General features: G+C 42.1%; 1 protein-coding gene across 3 annotated transcripts in view; it reads right to left on the bottom strand.

Annotated features, from left to right (window-relative positions):
• THSD7B (thrombospondin type 1 domain containing 7B) overlaps positions 1–4,151 on the bottom strand; it is a 780,632-nt gene extending 776,481 nt beyond the window's left edge. For all 3 annotated transcript variants that reach the window (XM_031651193.1, XM_031651195.1, XM_031651196.1), the window contains exon 1: positions 4,009–4,151. The gene's annotated coding sequence lies outside the window, so the exon portion shown is untranslated. The remainder of the gene's footprint in view (positions 1–4,008) is intronic.
• Between the last annotated feature and the right edge of the window lie 16,633 nt (positions 4,152–20,784).

Raw genomic sequence — 20,784 nt, 5'->3', positions numbered from 1 at the left:
AAAAATACCTAGTAACCAAAAATTAATATAAAATTAGCGAAGCTTTTATACATACTGTGTTTTAGTCATCACAACAGTATATACACACTTAAAATAAAGTAGTTCTCTAGCTGCCAGATGATTTCATTGTTCAGCTTAGAAACCACGCTTAGATTGAACTCCCATTACCAAAAGCATGAGTCCCTACCAGCAGTGAAATTATTCTACAGCATCTCTAGAGTTAGTTTAAAAGTTTTACCAAAACGTACAGAGTAATTGGGTTCCACTAATATTTGATTTTCCCTTTCAAATGAAATGCTTGATGTGGTAGCAACAAAACGATCATACTAAGTCACCGGTGGACTATAACCTGGCAAAATAACTACGTCTCTCTATTTTGTATAACTAGCCCATACCAGGATTCATGGCTTAGAATGAAAGCATAATTGTAGGAATTCAGTGACTGGGATTCCTATTTCCTTCTGTCAAGAGATACTTACAAGATGACCAAAAAACTACCTAATCCTCCTTGGCTTCATTTCAGAAATAGCCACTGTTAGCTATTAAGAATAACCACCCATGAACATCCTACTAAAAACATTAACAAAATAATCTCAGTAGATGGAGAAGTTTTAAACGGTGGGAATAGAATGTTGATCATCTTGGAGCAAAGGTGCCTGTGATTTTAGATCTGTTAAACTACAGACCCCACTAAAATTCACAATAGTACATTTCTAGACTAGAAGTGGAGTTAAAAATCCCACTACTTTCACAGGTTTAACGTGCTAATTATCACTTAGATATTAATCCTGTTAACAGCTCTAAATTAAGGACCTGTGTTATATTTAGGAAGCTACCTGGTATTACAGTGAATGCAGCAGCTTCTTTTATAGGTATATACTGGGAAATGTCTTCTTTTGAAAATATAAAGCACTTATGTGCAATCCGTATTCAAAAATCCAACAGCATATCTAAGTAACTCATGTCGTTTTTGATACTACAATACCCAATAGTTATTCAAAGACCCAGCCTTTATGCTTTGTCTGTAGAGCATCTCTGAAGCCTTAATAGTGGTATTCTTTTTTCCCATCAAGTAGTATAGTTGTCACTACTTAGAATTCTTTAATCTGTTTATCTTAATCGTGTATTTAATATATTGTATCATTTGTCATTTTCACAGTTAACTAAATAGGACCAGTCAAATATTCGTCATCATTCTATTCAAACTTTTGACATGATGTTTTTACTTTAATGCCTAATCTTTGTAAAGTGTGCAGAACAGCAGAATTGAAGTTTTGGCAAGACTTTTTTTCTTTAAAGGAATCATATGACTCCAGTTTCAATTTGTGAAGTATAATTAAAGTGAGTTGACATGCTTTAGAATTTTTCTTGTTTGGACATTCCCCCTCCTTTAACTTAGTGCCTATCTTTTTATTCTGCTTTTTCGGTCTATTGTTTAAGGATAAAATTCTTTTGACTGATATTAATAAAAGAGTTATTCCTTCAGAAATAGGATCTGTAGCAAGCAGACAAGGTCCTTCACAGCCTTTCTGACGAAGTACAATTTAGTAGCATTTTCCTTTAATTCCTTCCCTACTTTCTCTCATAAGGCACACTCAGTAGAGAACAGAAAGGTACCTCTCCTTACCAATTTGTTAATGTCAGTCTTCAAACAGTAGAGTCTGTGTTTACATTGTTTATATGATCGGTAATTATTTTCTACCTGTCTAACAGTGTTCCTGTTTCTTAGTCTTTCAACTCTCTAACAATCAACAACTTTGATGGAAAACAATGGGCTGGGAGATTAAGAAATATTGTAAGATCATTTTTCAAGTATTGATTTAAAAATTAAGGTTGACATAAAGTGAGCTCATCGTATTATGAACCCTCCAAACAGACAATCAAAGTCCACCAGCAGTAGGCAGCCCTTTCCTGGAGCACATATGTCCAAGCCCTTATCACAGATTAATCTAGAATCTCAAAAACCCTGAATGGTTTGTAGGTGTTCCAGGCTGCTGGATCTGTCTGTGCTGATACATACAAGACTATTCCACCTTTATAAAGTCAACAATGACACCCACAATTTTTTCATAAGTATCTGTGTATATTGTTACAGGGTCAGGAGAATTTTCTTCATAATTTTTTTTCACTTAAATTTGCATGAAAAAGAGTTTCTAACCCTCAGCTCTCAGCAGGTAGATGAAGAAAACACACACACACAAATACATACATACATACACACACACACACACACACCAGTGACAGAAAATAAAACAATTCCAGGGAATCGACCAGATTAGATCAACTACCCTCAGAAAACAGAGAACTGGCCACATTACGTTTCAAAAGAAGGCTCCTATTATTAATGGCACTAAGGTTTAAAAACAGCAGTGTATCAAAGTGAAGCCTCAAGACAGAAACTTTATAAATAGCTTTTAACCCACAAAGACAGAAGCTTTCACTCAGCACTGAGTAAGACTTCTTGATTTGGTTAGTAACACCCTAAGAGGCTTTCAGGAAGCCTTTACCAACTGCTGAGTAGAGTCAAGAGCACAAAAAGGCTTCCCTGGAGATTATCTCCTCTTAGTTACTCGACAAACTCAGATTGCCCTGACACTGCCAGACAAATAACTGTATCCCTTTGACATCCAAAGATTACCTGTCAAAAGGAAACTTCAAACACACACGTCCACACGCACGCGCATATATATATTTACACACACACACACACACACCACCACCACCACCACAGTCTGGTTGGCATGAGCCCTACCTGCATGGGTTACCATTTCCACGATAACAGAGCACCCACAGGTGTACCGCTGAGAAACACCAGGCAGACTGTCATTTAAAGAGCACCAAGGAGTCTGAGGGTGGGAAACTGCCGGCTTCCAGCAGACCACCCTGGCAATGAACAGAGCACCAAGGAACCCTGGTATCTTCCGTAGAATATGCCACGGTCCCATAATCTTAGTCGAACTTCATCTTGACTATACAGTATTGAAAATATCACAGTACCTCTTAAGGGAAGCTCAGAGCTCAGACATTCCAAAAGAAAAAAGTACCACCTTAGCCAACGAAAGTTTTTTTCTTGTCTTTAAAAAGAGAGTGAGAGAGCTTAACGCCCCCTCCTCAACATTCCCTCGTCCCCAGTCAAGCTTTCCAACTTCAAATTCAAAATACGCGGTCAACAAAGAGCAGGGTTCATTTGCATATGCAAATAACTTTAATACTGAGGGATGTGTAAGAGAGTAAATGGGACAGGTGCAGATGGGCGATGCAGTAGAAAATATGCGTGTCCTCCTCCCTGCCCCTCACTCTCACGCCCCCTTCCCAGTTTCCTCTCCACAAACTGCAGGATATCACGTCCGACCCCAGCTTGCCCCTAGCCCCCGCAGGGACAGAGGAAATGTAAACTGTTGCTGCAGCCTCCTGACACTCCACTGATAAATCAGAGGAAGCTGCGAAACTTCTTGGCTTGCTCAGCTATCCTCCACTGGCACTGAACGCCCACGCGCAGATTTCGCAGTCAGCGCTACGGGAAAGGGAACCCTCAGTCAACCTGTTTGCAAAGCCTGCAGGGCAACTCCCGGCCCTTCGATCTTGGGCCCCGAGGCTCTCCGCGCAGGATGGGAGACCACCGGTTTCCCTCACCAGTATCCCCCAAAGCAAGCTGGAGGTGAATGGAACAGAGCTCCTGCTGCCCCGGTCCCACGGCTCCGTCCCGTTGCATGAGGTCGGTGCTCAGGTCGCCGCGTGGGGCGTCCCCGCCCGCCTAGAGGGTCTCCGCACACTGCGCCCCGGGCAGCCCATGCTTCCCGCAGCCCCAAGCCAGAGGCGTCCGAGAAGATCCTCTTCCAAGTTCACGCATCTGGCTGGGAGAAGGGGCGACGAAGGTTGCCCAGGGAGGAAAGAGCAAAGTATGCGCCGGCGGCGCGCCCCCATCCCCGGCGCTGCCACCCCGCGCCCCAGCCGGCCGGCCAGGGGGCCCGGAATACCCGGCTCGGGGCTCCGCGCGCTCGCACTCACCCGTCTCGCCAGAGCCGCCGCCGTAGCCTCTGGGAGGCGCCGAGCCCCAAGCTTCCCGAGCGCAAGAAAGATGGTGGTGTGTTTCGGGAGACCACCCATTCCAGCGTCTGGCAACCCGGCGGCGACTCTGGCTCCTCAGCACTGAAGGAGGAGGAGGAGGAGGAAGAAAAAGAGGAGGAGGAGGAGGAGGAGGAAGGAACGGCGCAGTCGGACGCCATCTGCTGTACACCTCTGCACAGCCATTGGCTGCCTGGTGCGTCCGGGAGCCGCGGGGCGCGGGGCCGCGGGGAGCCACCTTGCGCCTCGCCTCCCCCGGCAGCTGCTCCCCTCCGGCCCCTCCTTCTCCCCCTCTCCTCCGCCTTCTCCCGCCTCTGCCGCGCACCCGCACGACCCTCGGCTCAGCCGGCTCCCCAGGGCTAGCGGCCGCGGGCGCGCTGGCCTCGACCTCAGCTCCTCTGCTTCCCGCAACTGTTTGCCGCAACTTTAGCTTCGGGGTGCCTGTGCGGGCTGGGTAAGGGGACTCCCCAGCTGAGCTGAGCCGGAGTACCCAAGCCACTGAGCCCAGGAGAGGGTCGAGCGCTTTGCAGCCTCGGAGATCCATGAAGTGATGGGGGAAAAGAGCAAGAGAGAGTGGGGGTGCCCTAGGCCCCTGTTGATAACGCGCCCCAACACGCACACATGCGCGACACTCAGACACACCGTAAAACACACACACCGAGCCATCCCGCACGGTCCGGATGGTCTGGCGTTCCTTTGCAGTCCCCGGGCACGAGAGGGCTTCGGTGTTACTAGGAGAAAAGACAAAGAAAATCCTAGCTGGGGAGTACCCCTAGCAGCATACTTGGGGGAGAGAGAAAGGGAAACATTTTGGTGACTCCGGGAAACGCCAGGAGCTGGGTGCATACCTGCCTGGACATCCCCCTGTTGCGGGGCTCCCAGCGGCTGTCAGCCCACGCCTACCAGAGCCTGGGAAAACCCCTAGCTCTGGGGCCTCTGTTTAAAGGGTTTGCAGTCCTGGGGCGCGGGGACCGGAGTTGCGGGAAGGAGCGCCTTAGGCTCCTGGGTAGCTGATGCCAGAGGCAGCGAAGGAGGTGGAGAGTCCGAGTCAGCCCAGGTGAGACAGGAGTGCAGACAGCGGAGAGCACGTGGGCAGGCGAGGAGCAGAGTCACAGCTTAGAAAGTCGTTTGCTTACTCTCTGACACTTGTTCCAAACCCTTCTGGGTTTTGACACCTTTGATCTAGGGAACTTCTTAAGCTTGTTCAGAGAGATGAAGTTGCTTCAAAAGGGAGAAGGGGCGGGGGAAAGCATGAGGACTACCTATTGCCAATTACAGGATATTTTGCCCGTCAAATCTCTTTAAATGTGTGAGCCCAGCGACAGCAGGGATTTTATCTTTTCTATTTTATCCAATGCCTGGCACACCATGGGTGTTTAAAAAGAAGCAAAATAATAATGATAACATTAAAGCTTGATGTCATAGAGCAAATTAGATTCAAGAGATAAATAGAGCAGCTAGGATCTGTCACCAAAAAAAAAAGGAAATCAAAAAAATATAAGTGCCACTGTAAAGAAAGATGTGGGGCTTCAACTCAGCTTGCTGTGGGATGATAGGTTCTGAAAGTAGGGAAGCCTTACTTAATATTTTGAACAGCAATCGCTATTCTCCCAGTAAGCACTACCGTCACATCCTGGGTTATGCTTTTTTTTTTTTTTTTTTTTTTTTTCTGACATCACTGTCTTAAAAATAAATCAGCTGCCATCCAGATCCCAGAATATTTTCTTAAATCCAAGACCATGATTTATTACCCTCAAGAGATAAAAGGCCAATCCTGTGAGCCAGGAGAGAGAGAAACTGGTCCATTACGTTTTATTGTAATCTCAATATATACAGATCAATAGCCAATGAGTCTCATTTAAGTAACTTCAGGAACAACAGCCAAAGAAAAACATTTCTGTTTTCTTGAACTATTACACCCAGGCTTCCCAGGTTTCAGTTTTCCCAGAATCAATGCTGCATTTTCAGGCCACACCCCCTGCACACACATCCATATGGGAGAAAGACTTGTGTTTGCAATCTGTCTGGGAAAAAAGATATCAAGGATGACTTCTGAGTATGTCATGTATGGACATCTTAGTAGTTATTTATGCCCCTCCCTCACCAGAGACAATGATATGTATATTTTCCTTTAGGTTGGCAATTTGCTTTCAACGTGCATTCTGATTTAATATGCCAGCCCATTCTCATTAACCCTTTGCTCTACGTCAGCAATCACTTACGATACCCAAGAATACTTTGATTCTTAAGACACAACTTTTCTCCTCTGAGGCATTGTTTGTGTTTGGTCTCCTGGTTTTATAATCTAGGATATGAGATAATAGTTATATGGTCATTCTGTTGGGCTTCTTAAAATAAAAAAGGAGAATGACATCTAAATTATTTTTGAAAAATAAAGAACCATGAATGTTAAACATTGTTACATTTGATTCTTTGAGAGGACAATCACTTTTCATTAAGGCACTGCCGACAACATATATTTCAATATAGTCAAAGAGTATAAGATGTCTGAACTTTATCTAACTGTGTGATTACATACAAACTTTGTAGAAGGAGAATGCAAGCACAAGACTCTTTTTCTTTCCATTTCTAGCTCAAATTCCCAATTTATATTTTAAATGCATATTTTACTCATAATGTGAGTTACTTGCCAACATAGTCAGCTTTGGTTCTTAATAAAAACACTACTCTCAAAATCTAGATTAGGTTAGAAACATTAAAAGAATAACCCAGGCAGGGAAAGGGATGTCAGTAATGAAGACTGTAAGAGTGGGAACAGAAATTTTTAAACATAAGTGAACAAAGAAAGGATTTGGAATAAGGTAGGCTTAATTTAAAAAAAACAAAAGGTGGCATCATTATGCGTAAGAAATAGTTGAATGTGCCAGGGTTAGAAAATAAGCTTGAGATTAGAAATTCCCATAACCCTGCACACACAGATGCAAAAGACCCCAGTCACCACCAGGCTTCCAATGAGAATGAACAAAACAAAAGTACAATGGCGGAAGAGAGGGGGTGGGAGGAGAAAGCCTGTTGAGATTAGGTCTCCATTGGGAACCAAAGAGGAATCATGGAGAAAAGTAACCCTGTGCTAGCCAAGTACAGGCAGAGTGTAATTTACATTTTTGTAGTTGTCGTGTGTGTTTGCCACTGCTTTTTCTGAACATGATGTTCTCCATATAGTCTAACAAGCTTGGATGGGAAAGTGCTATGGAAATGAAATAAACAAGCAGTGGCATTAAACAAGGAAGAGCTAAAGAAGGCACATAGATAAAGAAGCCCAATCTAAAACACAAGTGATAAATGCAAACATGAGCCAGTATCTTGGACTTGCCCCCCAGGGAGTTGCTGCCCAGGTCTACAATGGCCCATCCACTGAAGTAGTGAATTGAGTCAAATATTCAGTCACTCTGGGGAACAAAATAGGAGGAAAGGGGAAAGAGAAAAAGAACCATGATTGTCTCATTTACACAATTCATTCAGGCCAGTTCCACGTTGGATGAGATTCTGTGGCAAATCTGAACATTTTTTCTGCCAAAAAAGAGCATTTAATCCTGGCATATAAATGTAAGTTTTGAGCTTGGTCCAGTAATTTGATTTTGATGTGTCAACATCTTAAAATACAAGGTAAAGATAATGTCTTGAAAAGTAGTGTAGTGGAACTCCACTGGCTTCTGGCCCAGTTCAGTCCCTCTGAGGTGCCAATGCTTTCCCAGCAGATGCTCAACACTCACAAACTAAGTCCTGAACCATCAGCCCCAGTCATTCACTCAGCAACATATTTAGTTAGTGTCTACTATGTGCCTGGCACTGCACTAGGTATTGGTTATTCAGTGATACAGAGTTCCTGCCCTCATGGCATTCATAGTCTAATGCAGTGACAATAAACAGGTATGCAAATGATCCTAAATACATAATATGACAGAAAAAGAAAAGAGTACTGCAATAAAAAAGGAATGCAGTTAGTGGGGGTAGAAAGGAAGGTCAGAACCATGCAAGAGCTCTCAGAGGAAATGATATTTAGGCTGAGAACCAATCGTGAAAGAGGTAACATTTATGACGATTTTTCTAGATATCAGGCATCAGGCTAAATCCTTTATTTATATATATATATATCAAATTTAATCCTCATAACTACCCCAAGATATGGACACTATATTCAACTCCATTTTACAGTGGAGGTATAGAGAGTTTAAGCAACTTATTCAAAGTCACACAGCTGATGAGAAGAAAAGCTAGGATTTGGCCAGGCAGTCTGGCACTAGTGTGTGCATTTTTAATCACCGAGATACACTGCATCTCATATAAGTAGGCAGCAGCCAAGAAAGGGGAAGAAGAAGGATACATGGCCAAAGAGCCTGTGGCTGGAAGAGGCTGGCACATGAAGAACCCATCGGGGGCCAAGGTAGCCAGAGAAGAGTGAGCCTGGAAAAACTGCAGTGCGGTGGGATAGGAAAGGCAGGCAGGGGCAGAGGAGCAGGTGCTTGTGACCAATGGGTGGTTTTATCTCTTTGAACAATATGATCTAATTTAGACTTTAAAAAGATCACCTTGATGCTGCGCAGAAACCAAGAAAATGGCAAGAGTGTAACAGGGATGCCAGTGTCCAGGCAAGAGATGGCAGTGGCTTAATGGAAAGAGAGAGAACCAGATGGTTTGATTAATATTTGGAAGGATCTTGGCTCTGTATTCTTGTCATATAGCAGTATTGTGGAGACGCCGGATAGTGATCAGCCCCATCCAGTCAGTTCTGGGACCCTTGCTTCTGATCTCTGCCCTAGAAGCCCCTAGTACCCACCCTAATGCCCAGCATTATCTGGGTTCAGTGTTTTGGTGCTCATCCTCTAATAATATTTGCTGACCAAGAGATCTATAGTACAATGATCCCTTCTTCCCCATTGCTCTCTAACATTACCAAACTAGAGCAAAGAAAGGAGAGGCAGTCATTCAATCCTCACTAAAGAAGCTGGCAACCTCCATATATCTAAGACACAACAGTGACTAATGTGGAAATAATAAAACCCCTGGAGTGACAACTTGGATCACATTCATAATGACTTGGTTTGTAAAGACCAGGTATTATGTAGATTGGAGCTTGTTATTATCCAAAGATTTGGCAACCTTAATCCTCTTCTGCTGGGCAGAAAGCCACACGATACTCATAAGCCTAACTTTGATGAGATGGGCAAGGGGGCCCGTGTCTTCTATTTCTCTGTCTTCTAAGGACACCAACCTGTCTGATGGACAGTAGGTCCCTTTATAGGATAGGAAGAATAGATAATATTGGAAAATGACTGTTGTCAACAGATTGCAAGCTACAGTGCTCATGAGTGAGGTATAAGGGGTGAAACAGATAAAAGAGCATCATTTTTTCATGTCTTAGTCATTTAAACTTTAGGACCTAAATATCTATAGGGAAAACCCCCAATACTGCTGATGTTTAAAAGAAAGCATATAAAAGAAATCCCGTAACTAAAGCTTTCTAGTATATTCTTCTTTGATTCCGAATTATGCCATTTTCATTGCTGCTATCTCATTGACTCTCCACGTCTCTAAATTATGCACCATCTTCCTGATATACTCTGTCATATCACTTTGATTCCCAGGAACCCACTATTATCTTCATCTTGTCACTTTATGTGAGTCCCTTTAAAAACATCAGCTCCACAGAAAAGCTTTCCCTTACCTTCCCCTACAGAAAATATCTTCCTCCATCTCTCTGTATCTCTTATCTGGTCTTCATTTCCTTTGCAGCCTTTATCACAATCTGAAATTTTGCTACATAGTTTTTTTCAATGATTATTATCTATCCTCTTATTAAGAATGTAAGCCCCATGAGGTCAGGAACTACACACACACACATATCATACTTACAACAGTGCCTGGCAAATGGCAGGGCCTCACTAAATGTTGAATGAATGACATAAGTTAGCACCTCACTGACTTTTGGGATCCTTCCTAATCTGGCCCCACCTTACCTTCCCACCCATTCTGATTCAGGTCCTCTCCATCTCTCCCTCCTCAGTCTTGCAAATCTTACCTTCCCTCAAAGTCCCACTTCTTCTATGAAATTTTCCTGGATCTTATTTCATTCTACATTTATCTGTGTCTTCCCATTATCATACTCCTGTAATGCTCATTGTCTCTGCCATTCAGTTTTTCAATTAACTGTGTACTATTTCCTACTGTTCTCTAATGGTTTCATAGTCATTAGCTAGTCCTTTCAACTGCATTGCTAGTTCCTTGAGGATAGAGGCTAAGATAGATATTTTCTTTTTTTCCCAATGGCACAACTTTTGGTACACAGCAGGCACTCAGTTAAATACTTGTTGATGGACTATGATGTGTGAGGAATCTGAACCAGAGGGTTAGACTTCTCTTAGTCACGTGATGTTAATAGAATTATTATCACCTTATGTTTCTAACAACCAGAACCCTTATCACCTTATATTTGTGGGAGGTGCTCTTGCAGGTGCCAAGGAAGACTGTTTATTCATTGAACAAACACTGACTGAGAATTCACTTTGTGGCAGCACCACTGTAAGCACTGGAGAGTGTCTTGGAGAAGATATTATCTGAGGAAACAGACACTGAAATTGCCATATACCAGCCCTTAGAGGCATCCAGCAGATGCAGTGGAAACCCTGAGGAGGAGCATCTAACCTAGTCTGGGGTGAGGTCAGAAAAGCTTGATGTGTTGAATACATATGCCTCTGCCCAACTGTGAACCAGCTTTAAAAAATCCTCAGTTTTCGTGATCTGCTGGCTTGAAATAGTTTCTTTATCAGTGTGACATTTTTAGTGTCCAGTCATGGACTTTAGCTCCAGTCATGACTTAATTCTACGAAATCACAGCACAGGCTCTCTCTCACATCCGTGTGTCTAAGGAAAACTCAATTGCCATTGCAGTGTCTATGCATGCTGCAAAATCCCTTTTGCATCAATACTCAGCACTTCAACACCAACAATCCTGTTCTTAGGACTCTTCTCTTAACTTTCTACGTTTCACACAACACTTGCTTTCCTCTTCTGTTCAACTCCTGCATGCTGGAGCATATTAGGGCTCTAGACTGGTCTCCCCTTTTCTCTCCGTCTAGACTTTCTCCTTAAATGAATATGCCCATTCCCATCATTTTAGAAAGTATCCTTTTACTGGTAATGCCTTAATCCATTTCTCTGGCTGTAGTAGTCAGTACAGCCTTAGTTGTGCTACAGTAAAAAAAAAAAAAACAAAAATAAAGTAATAATAATAATAATAATTCGCCTCCAAACCTCACTGGCTTAATGCAGATTTATGTGTGTCTCATCCTGTATGACTAATACAGGTTATGAGAGGAAAGGGTGACTCTGCTTCACATAACCCACTCAGGGACCGAGGTCGAAAAGGGCTCTGCCATCTGGGACATTGCTGTTCTCTGTGGCAGCAGCAGGAGGGATCACTGCAGAATTCAAATTCCCTCTTCTATGTTTCAGCCCAAGGTGACATAGCCCATTGTCCAGAACCAGTCATGTGACCCTACCAAAATGCAGAGAGGATCAAAAACTATAGGAAAGCACAGGAATATGCAGTGCGCAGTACCTGTCTCTTCCACACTAGCATTGTGCATTCCTCCATGCTCCAATTCCATATCCAAGTACTTCCTTGACATCTTTTTTGACATCACACATGTACTTCAAATTGAACATTGATTCTGTTCACCTGCAAACTCCAGGAATTATCCTTCATGCTTTCTGTCATCCCACCTACATGGAAATAACCAGTTCTGTTATATCTACTCCCAAAATAAATCCCACAGGCATCCACTTCTCTTCTTTTCTCCTCCCACCACTCTGGTCAAAGCCACCATGATCTTTCCTAGTGGGTAATAGCAGTAACTTCCTAATGGATTCCTGTTCTTACATGCCTGTCTTCATACAATCCATTTTCCATATAGCAGCCACAGTGATCTTTTCAAAGCGTATACTGGATAAAATCATTTTTCTGCTTAAAACCCCCCAATGATTTCCCAGTACACTTAGAATAAACTCCAAATTCTTTATTCAATCTGACCCCTATTTTTCTCTAAGAATTCATCTTCTACTTCTCTACTCTGTCACTGTTGACTGTAGTCTTCTATGCCAATTTCAGTTCTGCCTCAGGGACTTTGTATCAACTCTGTGCTGTGCTTTGAACACTCACCCCAAGATCTGCATGCAGCTGCCTCTCTCTTATCATTCAGACCTCAGTGTTGATGTCAGTACCTTAGAGAGGCCTTTCCAAACACCTAAATAAAGTAGCCACTGTCATTCTGTATCACATCCCCCTACTTGTTTCTTTGCAGAGTACTTGTCATTGTGTAACATTTTGCTATTGTGTGTTTGTTTATCCACTAGAATGTAAGCTCAATTAGAGCTGAACTTTGTCAGCCTGTTTACTCTTGCAGCCACCAGTGCCTAAAGAAACAGTGCCAAGCACAGAGCAGGTCTTTAAAAAACACGGACTGAAGAAATGCATTCACTGGTTTCCTTACGAATTCTGGTGCCCTTGTTCATTCTCACCTTTAAGTGTGAGTTTTGGGTTCCTTTCACATATCCTTTCAATACAAAAGACTCTTGCTGAAATCCATATTTGCAACTGATGGAGACAAATCTAAAGAAATGAAACAGAGAAATGATCATCCTGGTGCTGGTGATTTGCAGTCTTCTCCTTGCCAGTCAGAGGGAAAAAGTTAACTAAGAAGGCAGCAACTTGTCACATCTAAAGGTTCTTTTGACCCTGGTGATTAAGATGATGTGCCTGATGTGGTGAACTTTTATATTATGTTGCCAGAGAACTGTGAAAACGGCCCTTTTGTCACGGAGAGTTCTCAGTTTTGGTGATGGCTGTCACTGCTCTGGAAGGAGTGATTCACCCAAGGTGGAGGGGAAGCAGTGACAGGATGGGAGACGGGACTGACCTAAGGGTTCATCTCCAAGTCCACTGAAATAAATAGAAAGTGCAGGTACCATGATACACAGTCACATCTTGATACCACAACATTAGATCACTTGTATGCACCATTGGCCCAATTTCTAGAGTTCTCAAGAAAAGAAAGACTTCCATTCCTTAGCAGTCTGCTCTGCCTAGATCGAGGATGCTCAGAGCACAAAAGGCAGTTTACCTCCCAGTGTCTGGTTCCACATGGCTTCTCAAAACTCTCAGGACAGGTAGCTGGAGACATATAAAGGAAGACTTTCATGGTGCAATGACCTTTATCCAGCACTGCTCTCCCTGCAAATGTTCTCACACCTTGCTTCTCAACTTACTCCTGATGCTCTCTGTCATTGACTCTTTCATTCGGCTTCCTATTTATGGACTTCTTTTATCTTTCCTACCAGGAGTGGCACTCAGCATGCTTCCCCTACTTAGACAATTGGCTTTCCATGTCAGCCATGATTTGGTCCATCTCTCAGGGGATACTGCTGTCAGCTCTTTGAGGACAACACCATACCCAATCTAGACTGATCTCTGTGTCCCTTTTTGTCAAAGCAGGCTTTCTTGGTAAGTTCACCCACTTTGAGTTGTAGCTTAGAGCTACAGCTTCCTCAACAAGTTAGTTATTCACCTTTCTTAAAAGTCTGTACATTTCCCAAAGAACATGTTCTATTATCTTGTAACCTTTAGAGTCAGTCAGGGGCAGGAGGGGCTCTTCTATAGTTCCTGTTTAAATTTCTCAGGCTTTAATTTAATTAGAGCTCACACCAAAATGGAGATTTTGACCTCATGAAAAAAAAATTCTTTTGATTTCAATCCTGTAAAGAGGACTTTTTCAATCTCTGAGGAACCTTACTGCAATGGCATTTGATCTATTCCTGATTATACAATTATTAGCCTTTTGGTGATCTAACCAATGACATTTAAATGGCATTTATGTGCAAAACTTGAATTATGGAATCACAAAACTTTTGTCCTGAAAGGGACTTCAAAAAATATAGTCCAATTCCTGTATTTAAAAGATAAGGAAAGTTCAGCACCAGCTAGCTGAGGTGTCTTGTACAAGGTCACACAAACTGTCAAGAAATGAAGAGAAGAAAACATGTGAGATGGCCTTCTTATCATTCCATCTGTAGTTGAAGAAAAATGTTTAAAAAGATTAAAAAGGAATAGAAATGATTTCAGGCTCTTATTAAAAAAAAAAAAAACCAAAACCTGATGCCTTTTCAATGTATTTTATCACACTTCAAGTATAGATATGTTGTTAATGCAGAAAAATTCATCAGAACATAAGAATGTTGGCAAACCACAATTTTGAAAAGAGGGTATAATTCTCAGATGACTGGGGTGAAGGGGGCAGTAGGAGGAGAGGAGGCAAGGTCTTAAGAATATCAACCTGAATCATAGACCCTGGAACCAGTTTCTACTGACTCTAGTCTATTGGGAGCCTTTTGTAAGACAAAACTGGAAATGAAAAGCTGCACACATGTTCTCTTGTGATTTGAGGATCGATGATCAAATTTTCTCTTTGTAGCTTTCCTTTACCAGCAACCACCTGCTCAATGGCCAGAACAGACATGACCACTCTGTGAATGGCTCTTGGCCTTCCAGTCTTCCCACTCTGTATGCTCCTTGGGTGTGTCCATCCTCCAATGTGAAGGACCCAAACTTGAGACACATTTCTAACTGCCCAAGGTATATCTCTGTGTTGATGTGGCACAGGCACTTCAAACTCAGCAAGCCTGTAACTAAATTCATGACCCATTCTCCAACCCCAAATCAGTCTCTATAACATATCGAGGTTAATAGGGTCATCAGGCACTCACTCCGTTGTCTAAGCTGAAGTCTCAGAAGCATCGCTGACTCCTCTTTCTACCTCATTCACCAGACTCAGCTGATCAATAGTCCCTCCTGCCTATCTCTTAGCTGCCTCTGGAATATGTTTTCTATACAGTATCCCACCATCGTCTGCCCAAAGTCCAGATTCCATCACCTCTTGCCAAGACTATTACAACAATGTTCTAAGGCAATAATTTCATCTTGTTTTCCTTACCTTCTCCAAATCCAATATACTCTTGCTTAAAAGCCCATCTGTAGCTTATTACTGCCTAAAGAATAAATTCAAAATTATTTAACGTGGAAAATAGATGACTTTAAATGTACTTACTTTACAGTTAGATACAGTGAGCCTAAATATGCCATCCTGTAACTTTTACCCATTAGTCATGGGTCTGCTGCGAAGATCTGAACGGAATAAGAATCAACCTAAGCCTTCGTTCACAAAGAGGAGTGTGTATTGTGGTGGAGAAAAAGGGTTCCAAAAGCAGACAGAGCTTGTTTAGGTCCTAACTCCACCACAAACTACTATCCTGAACCTGCAACAAGGTTCTCAACCTCTAGGACACTTATTTTCTTATCTGTAAAATGGGGGTGAAAACAGTACATAAAGCTTCAGGATGTGGTAGGAATTACATGAGATGGTGTACAGTAAGCCTAACATCTAGAAGTACCAACAAAGAGTAGATATTATTTTTATTAATATCATTATTGTTAATGTGACAGTTCTTTAGAATATTTTAGAATAATTATGATAGGTCCCTATTACTCTCTTCTTCAGTATTTTTTTTTTTTTTTTAGATAGGGTCTGGGTCTCGCTCTGTCACCCAGGCTGGAGTCTGCAGTGTAGTGGTGCAATCTTGGCTCACTGCAACCTCTGCCTCCTGGGCTCAAGTGATCCTCCCACCTCAGCCTCCCAAGTAACTGGGACCAGAGGCGTTCGCCACCACACTTGGCCAATTTTTGTACTTTTTTGTAGAGACAGGATTTCACCATCATGCTCACGCTGGTCTTGAACTTTTGAGCTCAAGTAATCCACCTGCCTCAGTCTCTCAAAGTGCTGTGATTGCAAAGCTTGAGCCACGGCGCCCAGCCCACCCTACTTCTTACAATGAAAATCATATTGATTTGAGAATGGCTCTCCATCCTGGTTACCTCCTCTGGACCCTTAAGAAACTAATTATGACTTTACCACAAGACTTGAAGATAAAAAATGTACTTCTCCTTCCTAACAGTTTAATGGTGATTAGTAAATACAAAGTCCTTTTTTTCTGAAGTTGTTTCCTCTTTTAGTCATTACAATTCTAAAGGAGTCAACTCCTTTTTACTTTAGTGTATCCTTTCACTTCCTAATTGGGGCTTTCAAGGAAATTTTATAGTAACTGCCTCAGACCATGAATTAGTCTCTCTTTTCTAAAAATGCACCTTTCACGTTTTGGTTTGAGATTATTGGCAGGAAGTGAGGAAATGATTTACACTTCCTTTCTGTGGCTTCCTAGAGCAGTGCTATCAATCTGACATTTTTACCAGCTCTGAATTTACAGTGATTATAATAAGTGGGAAAAAAAAGTAGTAGAATAGCAGATTGGTCTTCCCTTGCTGCGACAATGAAAACAGAGAGCAAACATAGTATTCTATTAAACAAAAATAAGTGCTCAAAGAACTCTAGATATTGTTGCTGGAGATATCTCCAAAATGTCAATAGGTAATGAGATTGGGTAATGTGCCAATGATATCCAAGAAGACCATGTTTATTTGTTTCTTATGCGAATTGCATAATTTTTCAACCTGAAGTACCAGGGAATTTCCATTTAACACATTTAGAATGTTATTAGTGTCACTGAGAGTGTGAATATTGAAAACATTTTAAAATAAAATTACTGCATAAAGTTTGATGGAGCTGGCATCATGGGTAAGAGCTCTGAAGTCTAAATCCTTAGACCTAATGTCTGCTTTCTCACTTACTAGCCTTGTGACCTTGAACAAGATACTAAATCTTTCTGGACTTCCATTTACTCAACCATAAAATGAGGCAGGGTGGGGTGGTAAATATGAACATATTGTTTTGGAATGAGGATCAAGTGAACCATAATGTACAACACGTGTCTAACATCGTGCCCAGCACACAGTAAGCACTCAACAACTATTGGCTGCACATGAATATGGTTAGACAACAAGCAAGACTGCTGTGGCTCTCATTTCATTTTTGCTTGGACATCTGATGAAAAATTCAATCAACAGCTCACATTTTATTTATTCATCCTTTGTTTTTGATTTACATAAAACCAAATACCAGTGGACTTTTCTCCACTGAATGACCAGCTATTCTATCACCATGTAAAAATGCTCTAAGCGCAAATACAGTAACAACACTTTGCTTTCTTTTTCCATAAGCTAAGCTGTCTCACAGACACCTGTAAACTCTAAAGAGCCCTTATTCCTAAAGTTCCATGCAAGGTCAGTGGCAGTATATGATTATGGAAAAATAATTCAAGTATTATAATGATAGGGTTCTTCAAAGTAAACTCTTTGCTATCCTCGCAAAAGTGTTGACAATGAAAGGAAAGATTCTTCCTAAAAATTTCACTAAGCAGATAGGTGGCATTAATTAGGATCATTGAATATGGGATAACTAAAGATAGGATCATGATTAACTAAATCAAGTCATATCCCTATGAGCCTAGAAAATATGATTCTATTTATTGCAACCAGAATGGACATCGGCATTGTGCTTTGAGAGAAGTGCCAAGTGGTGAGTTAGCACTCAGCAGGATTTATTCAGTTATGTCTTGGGAAGGGAGTATTTGAGCCTGCCAGGTTCTGGGTTACTGGAAGGGCTAATCACTACCAAAGCAGGCATGAGCTGGCCCAGAGAGATTTGGTGACTTGTCACAGACTGGTGTAGAGGTCACAAATTTGTTAGAGGCATATCTGAGACTAAAATCCAGCCAACTTGAAGGCATGTTTCTATTAACACTGCCATGCTTCCTCCATGAGGTCTTTGTATACCAGATCAACCTACAGGCCAGACGCCCAAGTTTGAAACTCCACATCTATCAAGTTAGTTTCACCCTTATCTTCTAGTCACTAGTCTGAGTCTCCCTGGGCCTTCACTGAGTGACTTCAGTCTCAATGTAGCAGGAATTCACGGTATATCTTTACACCTATTTCTTCCATTGAAAAAGCAAAAATTAATTAAGTACATAACAAAACATTAAACCCTGGCACGTCATAGAAATTACTAATGCCCAATCTTAGAAGAAGGTTTGGGGACTGCAGGACTATTATCCAAGTCTCAGAACTTAGATTTGATAAAGATTAGATGAGTTGTTGTTTTGTTAGGAATTGCATACATAGGCATGCTTTATCTTCCTCCCCCACATCCCCCTACTGTCATATGAGGTTCAAGTGGAATTAATTAGGTGTCGGATACTGGATAGTAATTAACTAAATCAAATCAATACAAAATGCCAAAATGTATTTTTAATGAGCTGTTTTTCTCTTCTTAATGCGGATAAGTAAACAAACTACATTGTATTAATCCAAGAATATGTAATATTTATTCTCTTTTGATTGATCAAAGTATGTTTGCAGACAGTAAGTTAGTATCCTTTAATGAAAAGGCTAGTACAGAGTGAAATGTTGATAATATTTGCTAACATTTATTGATTTCCAGGTGCTCACATGCATATAGTTGTAAGCACTTCATGGACATTTAATCATTTAATCCTCCCAGTAACCCTATGAATATCCAATGTAGATATTATTATTCCCATTTTATATAGAAGGAAATTGAGGCACAGAAAAGTAAATTGCTCAAGGCTACGCACCTAGTAAGTTGGTGAGCTACAATTTGAATCCAGGCGTTCCAATCCAGAGCCCTTAGTAATAACCTCCATGCCAGTGGTTCTCAACCAAGAGTGGTTTTACTCCCCAAAAGACATTTGGTAATGTCTGAACACAGTTCTGATTGTCATAACTTGGAGAGGAGAATACTACTGGCACCTAGCAGGTAGAAGCTGGGGTATTTCTAAACACACTATAATACATAGAACCGCCCCATACATGAAAGAATTCCAGTGCAGAGGTTCAAAACCTCTGCTCTATGTTGTACTGCCTCTGGGATCAGTTATACCCTAGCCACAAAAAATGTGGTATGTATACCAGCAGCATTGCATCACCTAGGAGCTTCTCAGAAAGGTCCACCCAGACCTACTGAATTAGACTCTGCATTTTAATAAGATCCCTAGATGATTCATCCGCCCATTAAGTTTGGATAGGCAGTGAGTTAGACTATTAATTCTACCATCTTGTGATAGGTCTCCAATAAGACAAATCTCATACATCAGTCTAGTAACCATGCACAGGCACAGAGAGGGAATGTCAGGAAGATGTTTTAGTGGGGTACGAATTAGGGAGGGAGGGGGAAAGATCCATCCATGATGTAAAAATAGGGACTGGAATTTTCTTCAGCGGACAGTCACCTGAAGTAGCAGATACAGTCAGAAGGCAGTCACTACCTGGTCTAAGAAACAGGGACAAAAACAACACTCAAATTCTAACTCTGTCCTCAGAACTAAGAGTAGAAGACATGGGCAGAAGGCCAGAGGCCAGGTAAGTACAGACATGGAATAAAGGGGAAAGGAACGAACACAGCTGGGCTGTGAGAGCAGGGCTGGAGGTGGTGAGGGACGGTAATTGTCACAAACATAGAAATTAGTCAGAACAGCAAAGCTCCTTGGATCTGAGTGCCAGCAGTGTGCAGTAGCCACTGGCCTGGTTTAAAGGCACAGATACAGAGAAAGTCCACCCACCCTATGATATGTGCGTGTATTTCCCCGAAATGAAACTTCTAGGATGCCATTTTAACAGTCAATAAGGCAGTAGAAGCACCCCCAAAATTACAAAACTCCAACAATAGCTTTTAAGAAAAAGCAGCCCGTCCTTTTTAAGAAACACACATTCAGCAGCTTATGAAAAAGGGATAGAAAAACAGTTCCTACTCTCAACTGGCCCTTGGAGTTGACCACAAAGTGCTTTAGAACCAACCCTCTGATGCATAAGCCATCACACAATTTTGCGTTTGCAGATTTAAGACAATACTTTCATCAAAACATGCCTCCTCCCCGACAGGCTTTCAAAACAACAAGCGAAATAGCAATCTTTTGTGAGCTTTACCAAATGTTAACTGGGAAACCCTACTGTTTTTAATTGTGCTTGAATAAATGCAGACCAGGATCTCTGGGTACAAATAAAGTGGTTTGTCTCTCCTCTCTGCCTCCAAATCAGTTTTGCACTGATAGGTGGCCATTCCCAAAGGCAAAGGTGACATGTGGCAAGATTGAGGCAAATCCTGGAGCCCAACCCCTGTGAAAACCATTTCACAGTAAACTAATAATTTAAGAATACCATTGTTGTGGCTATCCAGATAATTTTCCTTTATTCTCTATTTCTAAATTACCACCCAAACTGTCACATTAATATTATAGGATTTGGGAGCTGAATTGGATCTTAGAGTCCTACAACATGGGAAGAGGAGGTACAAGAGAATCAGCCAAGGAGCCCTTTAAAAGTGCAGGTTGCTTGGGCCCTATCCTGAGCCCATCCCACTCCAGGAGTCTTAATTCAGCAGGTGTTTGGTGAGTCCAAGGAATCTGTGCCTTTTTTTTTTTTTTTTTTTTTTTGAAGCGGAGTCTCGCTCTGTCGCCCAGGCTGGAGTGCAGTGGCGCGATCTCCACTCACTGCAAGCTCTGCCTCCCGGGTTCCCGCCATTCTCCTGCCTCAGCCTCCCATGTAGCTGGGACTACAGGTGCCCACCACCATGCCTGGCTAATTTTTGCACTTTTAGTAGAGATGGGGTTTCACCGTGTTAGCCAGGATGGTCTCGATCTCCTGACCTCGTGATCCGCCCGTCTCGGCCTCCCAAAGTG

Source organism: Papio anubis, chromosome 10 (genome assembly GCF_008728515.1).
Source record: "Papio anubis isolate 15944 chromosome 10, Panubis1.0, whole genome shotgun sequence".
Taxonomy (NCBI): domain Eukaryota; kingdom Metazoa; phylum Chordata; class Mammalia; order Primates; family Cercopithecidae; genus Papio; species Papio anubis.
The sequence above is the reverse complement of the archived record's forward strand: the minus strand, read 5'-3'. Positions and strand labels throughout refer to the sequence as shown.